This window comes from Pempheris klunzingeri, chromosome 7 (genome assembly GCF_042242105.1).
Source record: "Pempheris klunzingeri isolate RE-2024b chromosome 7, fPemKlu1.hap1, whole genome shotgun sequence".
Lineage (NCBI taxonomy): Eukaryota > Metazoa > Chordata > Actinopteri > Acropomatiformes > Pempheridae > Pempheris > Pempheris klunzingeri.
This window is the reverse complement of record NC_092018.1, coordinates 21420890-21429418: the sequence shown is the minus strand read 5'-3', so window position 1 is coordinate 21429418 and position 8529 is coordinate 21420890.

Here is an 8529-nt window from a genome sequence, read left to right as displayed (position 1 = left end):
AAAATGAATGCTATTTAGTTATGAAGATAGTAAAAAACGTGTGAAGTTCAGGACTATCAGTGCACGCTGGAAAATGATCTTTTTTCTTACTTAGGGTTAGGGTAACTTTTAACACTACAGAGCACCAATTTCGTGTTCATCGTGTTCGCCTGCGTCCCGGCGTCGCTCAGCTCGCCCTGTAGTCAGGCGATATCCACAGAGGGCGGCCAGGCAGCGGCATTAGGAGCCGGTCACCTCTTGTCCTCAGCTGGTGGAAAACCCCAGCCTGAGATGAAGGAGAATCGCTGTGCAAATATGTTGGCTGTCACCAGTGTTTTACAAGCTGGCGTCTGTTGGTTGATGTATCAGGAGTCTTGAACCTTCATTGGATTGAATATTAACTCTGAAATCCCTTTCCTTGACTTTACTCACAGAAAAATCAGTGAATACGTCATTTTGCTGGCAAATGAAATTACTTAACAAAACAAAAAGGCCATTTAAAAGAATATCAACGATATCAAAAGGTTAAAATGAAGTATAAAAAGATGGTTTGAAAATGATTAATGTACACATGCTGCTCAGGTAATCAAAGAATCTCCAGAGATAAACGTTCTGCTATGTTAAGTAGAGCAGCTCCTGAATGTCATCAGGTTAATGTCACTTAGGTATAGAATTAAAATTAGTCAGATTTTAGGTTACAAACATGGCAACGGAACTGTTCGTCAAACGTTACATATGCTGATCAGTGTTAGCTTGGTTGAGTAATACAATCTTATATTGAAAACAAGAAGGAAAAGCAGTGGGAGTCACAAAGGAATGTCTGATATTTATATAAGATAAGATATTCCTTTATATGGCGCTGGGACTGTATCAACCTCTGGACAGAAAAAAGCTGAGAGGAGGGGCAGAGTGGATTGGTGTGTGTGTTGTGTGAGTGTTTAAGCCAGAGAGAGGTCGCGGGGCAAAGAGAAAGAAAATTGCCTCTTCTAAAAGTCGGTGTCCATAAGGGTGATATCTTGTCGGGGCGTTGCATTGAGTCACACTGAGGGTTCTTCTCCTGTGTGTGTCCACCTTGGCTGATACGAGGCTGTGATGAGGCCACCTTCTCTGCCTTCTTGTTCCCAGAACCTGGGAGCTGGCTGGTAGGTGGAGCTGGGAGGGCTGCTTGCTCTCACCTGCCCATCTGGGTGGGGTTTGCTGCACAATCTGACATAGATAAAAAAAAAAAAAAAAGACAGACCCATGCAGCCAGCTGGTCACATGTTGAAAGCACTGGAGAAATAAAAAAAAAAAGTGATCCTCACAGTGCTTCCAGTGCCCTCCAGGTGAGACAGGGATCTCCCCAATGCCAGGCTGGTATGCAAACTGCAGGGGATCCATGTTTGGGCTCACCAGGGGGCGGAGATGGATTAGGACGATCCTCCCAGTATCAAATCTGTTGAAAAACAGATTTAGCTTGTAAGCCCAGTCTCTGTCTCCAGGTTCAGGGTCCCTCCTACTGCTTTTGTCCTGCCCTGACATAGTTTTGAGACCTCTCCAAACTGCCCTCACGTTGTTCCGCTGCAGGTGGTCCTCCATTTTCCTCCTGTAGTTGGCCTTGCACTGTCTGATCTTTCTTTTAAGATCCCTCTGCACCCTCCTCAGTTCCTCTCTGTCACCAGATTTAAAAGCCCTCCTTTTCTCCTGCAACAAGGCTCTCAGCTCAGCAGTCACCCAGGGCTCGTTGTTTGAGAAACACCGCACCCTCTTGGTGGGCATGTTGGTCTCTACACAGAAATGAATGTAATCAGAACATGCATGAAACCATATCTTCCCTCACAGTTGAGGTAAAGAAAGTCAGTTCCGATCCAGTGAGGAGAGTTATCATTTATATCAGTTATATATTTACAAAAAAATTCTATGAAATTCTATGAAGTCACTCACTCATGTTTTGGGCTGTATGCCAGGCTGTCAGGAATCAAATGTTCTTGCTACATTTGGGAGAGTTTCATGTAGGACAAGGTAGTAACTGTTACTGTCTTCTAATCACCAAGAAACAGTTATAGCTTATCCACTAGCTACTTTTTGCAGGCCACTGCAAAAGCGGCGGTCTCTTTGGCCATGGCAAGCCCCTTCCTGGTACCGTCTTTCAGCGTGATGATTAGCCAGGCTGGGAAAAGCACAGCTCGTTTGAGGCCCAGGTTGTATAACGTCACCTTGGCGTCCCAGATAGCTTGCTCGTTGCTTGTGAACATTGGGGATGTGGCCTCTCGGATCACCTAGTCTTTCATTTGGTAGCGATACAATCTGACAACCACTGCTTAATAGGGGTCCGTGGGCTGGGTCTAGGTGTGGTGTTAGGTGTGCAGGGGCTGCTACACGTGGCTGAAGCTTCATCCCTCTTGGCATCATCTTTCCAGGCCACTTATGTTGATTTTGAAGTCATCTGTCTTATGGTTATTATCCTACCATGTTCTTTGTTAGTGAGCGTGCAGTCTATACATGCATATATATATATGCAATACTGAAAATATGTATTTAAATAAAGGATAACAGGAGACTGAAACATTCTGAGTCACTCAGAGCTTTCCTTCATCAGGTCGGAACTGCTATAACACAATTCTACTGAGGGATCATAAAGGAGGAGAAACTGCTAATCTGCTACTGTGACACCGTATTTGACCTCCGTGTTCTGCCAGACTCTATGATTTACCAGTTAAAATTTATGAGCCATGTTTATACACTACTGATTTGCAACAGCAAATGCTTTGTGAGACATATGCAATGGCGCCACTTCCAAAATACAATGTGTGAATCAAGATGATGCAAGATGCAACACAAGGTTGCATACGCAAACGCATCAACACAGTGTTCAGTGAGTGAGACAGCACAGGTGAGAGAGAGAGGGAGAGCCGGAAAGGAGCATGTTAAAAGGAGTTCAAAGAGGAGACTCGTATGCATGGAGATAGAAAATAAAGAGTTGTATACTCATTTCTGTCAGGTGAAAGTCGCTCCAGTTACTCAAAGTCCAGCCAGACTGGTGCAAAACAAACATTATATTATATTCATATAAGAATTATATTTATGACTATTTATTCCTGTAGCCTTACTAACAGAAGTGCAACTGACTACCTGACTGACTCAAAAGACAATATTAGTTACTAGTACATTAAAAGGAACGCTTACCCACTCTCAGGTCCACATCGCCATACTGAAGCTGTCTGCTTGTGCCCCTGTCACACCGGCTGCATCCTGCCATTGGATCTTCACCCCTGCTGTTAGGCATCGAGCACGCTGGGTTAGCTTTGACTCCGCGGGCTGTTTGCCAGTTCTGTGCTTACGTGCCTGCAGAGGAGTTGCTGTCACAGTGCTCCAGGCGGAGGGAGGTAGTGATGGGAGATGGGAGGGCTGCCCCGACACCACATCCCACAGTGGGATTCATCCCTGGTGGAGCCTGGTGCTTTGGAGGCCCTTTCAAGGTGCTATCCATGAAGACAGCACTCCTCCTAGTCAGCTAAAGTCAGCTAGGTGAGTGAGAGTCGTTTTTGCCATCCTGTCTTTCTATGAGAGAGGACAAGAGTGCAATGTACTCACAGTCATTTCATTCACACTCAAAGTCCTAACAAATTGTTTTAGGTCAAGAGTTATTTCCCTTGAAGGGTTCTGGCCCGTGCCTCAGTGACTCTGCCCAGGGCACTCTCTGTCAGTAAGTTTTGTGCTCAGCAAACATCAAGGGGACACAGTGAGCTGTTTGTTCATTATAGGGGGGACTAACAAGGTGGGGCTCTGTCAAAAGAATTATCGTCTTATTGCTGTATAATGCCATCATGCAAACCTACAGTACAGCTGGAATACAGCCTCCTTCAGGCATTTGGGTACATTTCAGCACATTCCTCAGAGGCGTGACAGTGGCAGACATCTGTGCAGCAGCGTCTTGGGCCTCTCTGTGCCTTTTCATCCATTTCTATCCTCCCTGACTCATTCAGTTTTGAGCCAAACAGTGTGCCTTTAATCCCAGCACCAGGGATTAGTAGGCTGAAGTTAGGACCATTACACACGTAATCAAGTCTGTGGAAAGGGATATTATCATTGGCCCCTTCAACACAGAGCTGACATGGTGTTAACCACAGCAGGTATCTCCCTGTCCTATTACTTTTGGCATTTACAGAGTGATGTTGATCTGCTTGTGGACCTTAGCCCTTAACACAATAGTGATAGCTCTTACGAGGGAGGAGCCTGTATGAATTAGAATGATAGTATCGATTGTACAAGTATAGGCACAGCCCTCTCAGACTTAAGCTCCCTGCTCCGCTGGCATTAGCTGAAGAAAATACTAGCATTTGAGAGCAGAGTTAAGGTCCTGACAGTGTTATATGCTGTACATGAGAGTGGCAACTATACAGTGTACAGTGGTGGGAAAGGAAATCTTCTCGACTGTCCGTGCATGCAGGGATAAACTCAATAGTGATAGCTTTTAGCTTTTATATGAAATAGAATTTTGAGTGACAATACATAACTAAAATTTGTGCACATAAAATCACATGCCATCTCAGTCAGTAGAAATCAAATGGTGTGAAATGAAAGCTCGATGCTCCCCCATGAGTAGATATTTTGCAAAATGTCCTTAACAAAGTGTGCTATTTCTAGGCCATTTGGTGAGACTGGGTTGGATAAAAGGCAGTAGATGACAAAGCAGCTCTTCCTGTGAGAAAGACACAGAGCTCCACTTTGGACCAGTGAATTTGCTGAACAACAGCAAGTAATAATGGCTGTAACTGTAACACACTGGGGTGGGGGTGAAAAATGCATGTCCAGATTTCAGATATGATTAAAATAAAAGACCAGCACCGCTGCTCTGCAATTCACTCACTGCAATCACCCCACCTCCCCCAGCCTTAGAGAGATAAAAGGAATAGTCTGAATGGGCTGACACAAGGTGATGCTGAAGGGTAAAAGGTGGTTATTGGAACCACCATATTTTCCGACCGCTTAGACGAGGGGGGGGGGGGGGGGGGGGGGGATGGAGGAAGAATGACTTAACATCTTTGTGCCCCTCTGCAGCAATATATGAGGACTGTGAGTGAAAGAAGAAAATGAATTTATGGTGGAAGGTGCGATGAGATATAAATACATGTTAATGTGTGTGTGTGAGAATTCTTCTGGCGTGCCCCCCCCTGCGCTCTCTGCATCAGTGGAACTCATATTTCACCTGTCAGGATCTGTCATCTCCACTGCTGTCATGCCAGTCCCCTGGGCCAGCTGTCTCCTCTGTGTGTGTGTGTGTGTGTGTGTGTGGTATCACTAAAAGCTGATTGTTTTATTAAAAAAACAAATACTACCACTCAATCAAACTCAATTCACTCTCTGATTTTAATAGATATTTGATTAGAAGTCGGTCTAGCACCCCCTGGAAGAATTATGTGCAACAGGGTATGTGTAGTGTGTAGTGTGCAATGACCCCCCCCACACACACACACACACCAGCCATGTCCACACTGTGTAATTCTTCCACACTCATAATACAACAGTTCTTTCTCTGTGTTAGAGGTCTGCCAGCATCCATCAGGGGCCAATGTTGTGTAGCCGTCACTCCTACTGTGCAAACAGACACACCAGGGTTACTTTACTTTGCCTTAATCCTTCAGTAAAAAGCTCCTGCTTCTGCCCACTCTTTCTGTGTTTGGGGCTTCTGAACTGTGACACCCATGAATTGTAATTTTATACGTAAGTTCAGAATTTCCCCACATTCATCAAAAGCGGCGAATGCTCAGAATCAGCGATGACCTCCGCGTCCTTGACGAGACAGCTCTACATTTATTGGATTGCTTGTCACGAAATGTGTCACATACATTCGTGGTCCCCAGAGGATGGATTTTTAAAAACTTTGATCCCGACTTTTCATCTAGCGCCATCATCAGGTCACGTTTTGTCTTTGTCCAAGACTTTAGTTTATGATCGAAAACCTGCAAAACCAGTGACGCTCCCATCAGCCTCAGCTGTACTTTGTGTTTGGCACAATGTTGCTGAGTATTACAATATATCTATATATATATACAATATATCTAAGCTGCCATTGGTGCAGTGAGATGTGACCATTTAAGAACCTACACAAATCCTTCGAGATGATGTCTGTGAGCTACAATAAAGAAGTTCGTTTCATTTGAGACAGTTTTATATTTGATTTTGCATGTGCATGACTTTTTCTGTGACTCTATGACAGATCACACGTGTAGGCATAGTAGACATGATGTAGCTCCTCCTCACTATTTTGGTTGTTAGGTTGAACGTTTGGATTAGAAAATATTGTCTCAACTTAAAACTATGCTCGCCCTGCTCATTTTTGCATGTCAGTACAGTGAAAGTCATTTTTGCCTCGGACTCTTTGTATGGCCATTAAAACAGCTGTTTCTTTTTAAGATCAAATATGATGAGCGGGACTGGGTCTTATTTTTTTCCTGGTTTCGGGGTCACAGTCAGTTTGATGCTTGCATGGTGGTTGGTTGCTACGGGCTACGAGGCGCAGATTGACTGACGGTGGCATTCGTTCTCTTCGTGTGGCAGCTCAAACTGAAAAAGAAGAGAAATAGAGGTCAGGCAGGAGCAAAAACAGCATGCCAGCCACAGACCGGCATGTGTGCTGCTGACTGACACTGACACTTAGAGGCTTCCCACAACAAACTGGGCCACGTTGTAAACGCTTCATTGTAGCTGCCTGCCGTGTTTAGAATAATGTAACCTCATTCAAGCGCACTTGTTTGAACTTCTGGTCGAGATCAGAATCAGAATCAGAATCAGAATCAGAATTCCTTTAATAATCCCCAGGGGGAAATTGCTTTCTGTTACACACAGCTCCAAAAGAATAAGAATAAACTTCAAACACAAAAGTAATAATAATGATAATAATAATAATAATGATAATAATATATCCTCTCTCAGTGGAGAAATGATTCCTGCTTCTTTCCTCAAGGAGCCTGGTGAGGTTGTATTCTATTACCAGAGGCAGGCATTTCACCCAGAAACCCACAACCTTTAGGAATGGCCTATATTTAGCTGTTAAGATATATATCTGGGAGTTAGTGCTTATTTCAATAGGAGTCTTTGCATTTAGTCCACTGTTGCTAAGTGCAGCAGTTTGTCACAGTCCTCGCTGAACGTCTATTGAAGAACATTCAAATTGACGCAAATATGCAGATACTGTAATGTACTCAGCCCATAAAGGAGGTGGGAATCCGATTTTGGAAATGATGTATAAAGGGAAGAATTAATATTCAGTGCTGAGCTACAACCACTCCTCCATAATGCATATCATGAATATATTCCAGTGCTGAGAACTGAGTAATGAGATGCAAAGAAATCTACAAATGAACAAAAATAGATCATCTGCCTGCGACACATTTTTGCTTCTCCCAGCTCCATTCAGTGGCCAACATGCTGCTGTGATCAAAGAGCCCTTCTCCACAGGGAGCAGGGCGGCCTGGTGGCGTGGCCGACTCTGTTCCCAACTGGAAGGTCACAGGTTTGATTCCCATAGCAGCCGGTACGTTAATTATCGGTCAGGTGTCCCACTGAATGCCTGCTTGCTCGCTAAATGGATAAATGCACAAAAGATGTGTGTGGGGCACAGAAGCCCCTGAGGATGCGACATGTTTCCTGTTGCAAACAGAGCTTGTCGTGACAGTCCAACCATCTGGACCACGAGCTCTGTGCTCAAGGGCAGATGAAAGACATTTGCCTGCTCTTTTTTTCTTCTCCCCCCCCCTCAGCTGAATGCAATTCTGTACTGACCCGATATTCTGACCTAGTTGAAATCATCAGCAGCAGAGACATTTCACAAATGACATTGCCAACCTTATTTGCACATAAATGTTTGCTTGCAGCTACGCACCGCCTTTAAACCTCAACCCACATTCTGAAGCAGCCACCGAAGGAGGAGCTGATCGTATCACTCGTCTACTTCATACTCCTTTGACTCGTGCTGTTTCTGTAGCATGACAGCTGCTGCACAGCCCAAATCTCTGCAGTCTGACACCTAGGGCTCATTTCCACCATACACTCCACAAACTGAATTACTTGTCCCCCGCTAATAAAGATTGCAGCGGCAATGACCTCACGTTTACCCAACCACCCCTCCATCTACACATCGGAATGGCTTTGCAAGGAGGGTCAGGCCCCTCCAGCTCGTCAAAAACGTACATCATATATCTGCATATTTGAACGGGCAGAATAGCTGGACAGAATCCTGTTGAATACAAACAGTCCTGTAGAAGAAGGTGTTTCCCTTCTCGTTAATCCCCCGTCATGTTGGGCCGTCAGACCGATGAGCGTGACAGTCGAAGGCCGTTTGCACGTTTCTCTGCTCTCACCTGAAACCTCAGTTGGACGTATGAGCAGCATTTCATCACATTACAAGTTGGCTCACACGGCTGTCAGGGGGAAACCTGACCCCTCGAGAAACTGAGAATGGACCATAAAATGAAGTAGCAGGAGCCGCTTTATGTCCGGCAGTTCAACTTTTAAAATGATAACACAACAAAATGTTCATATTGATTCATTCTTTTCGGTGAGGGAGCA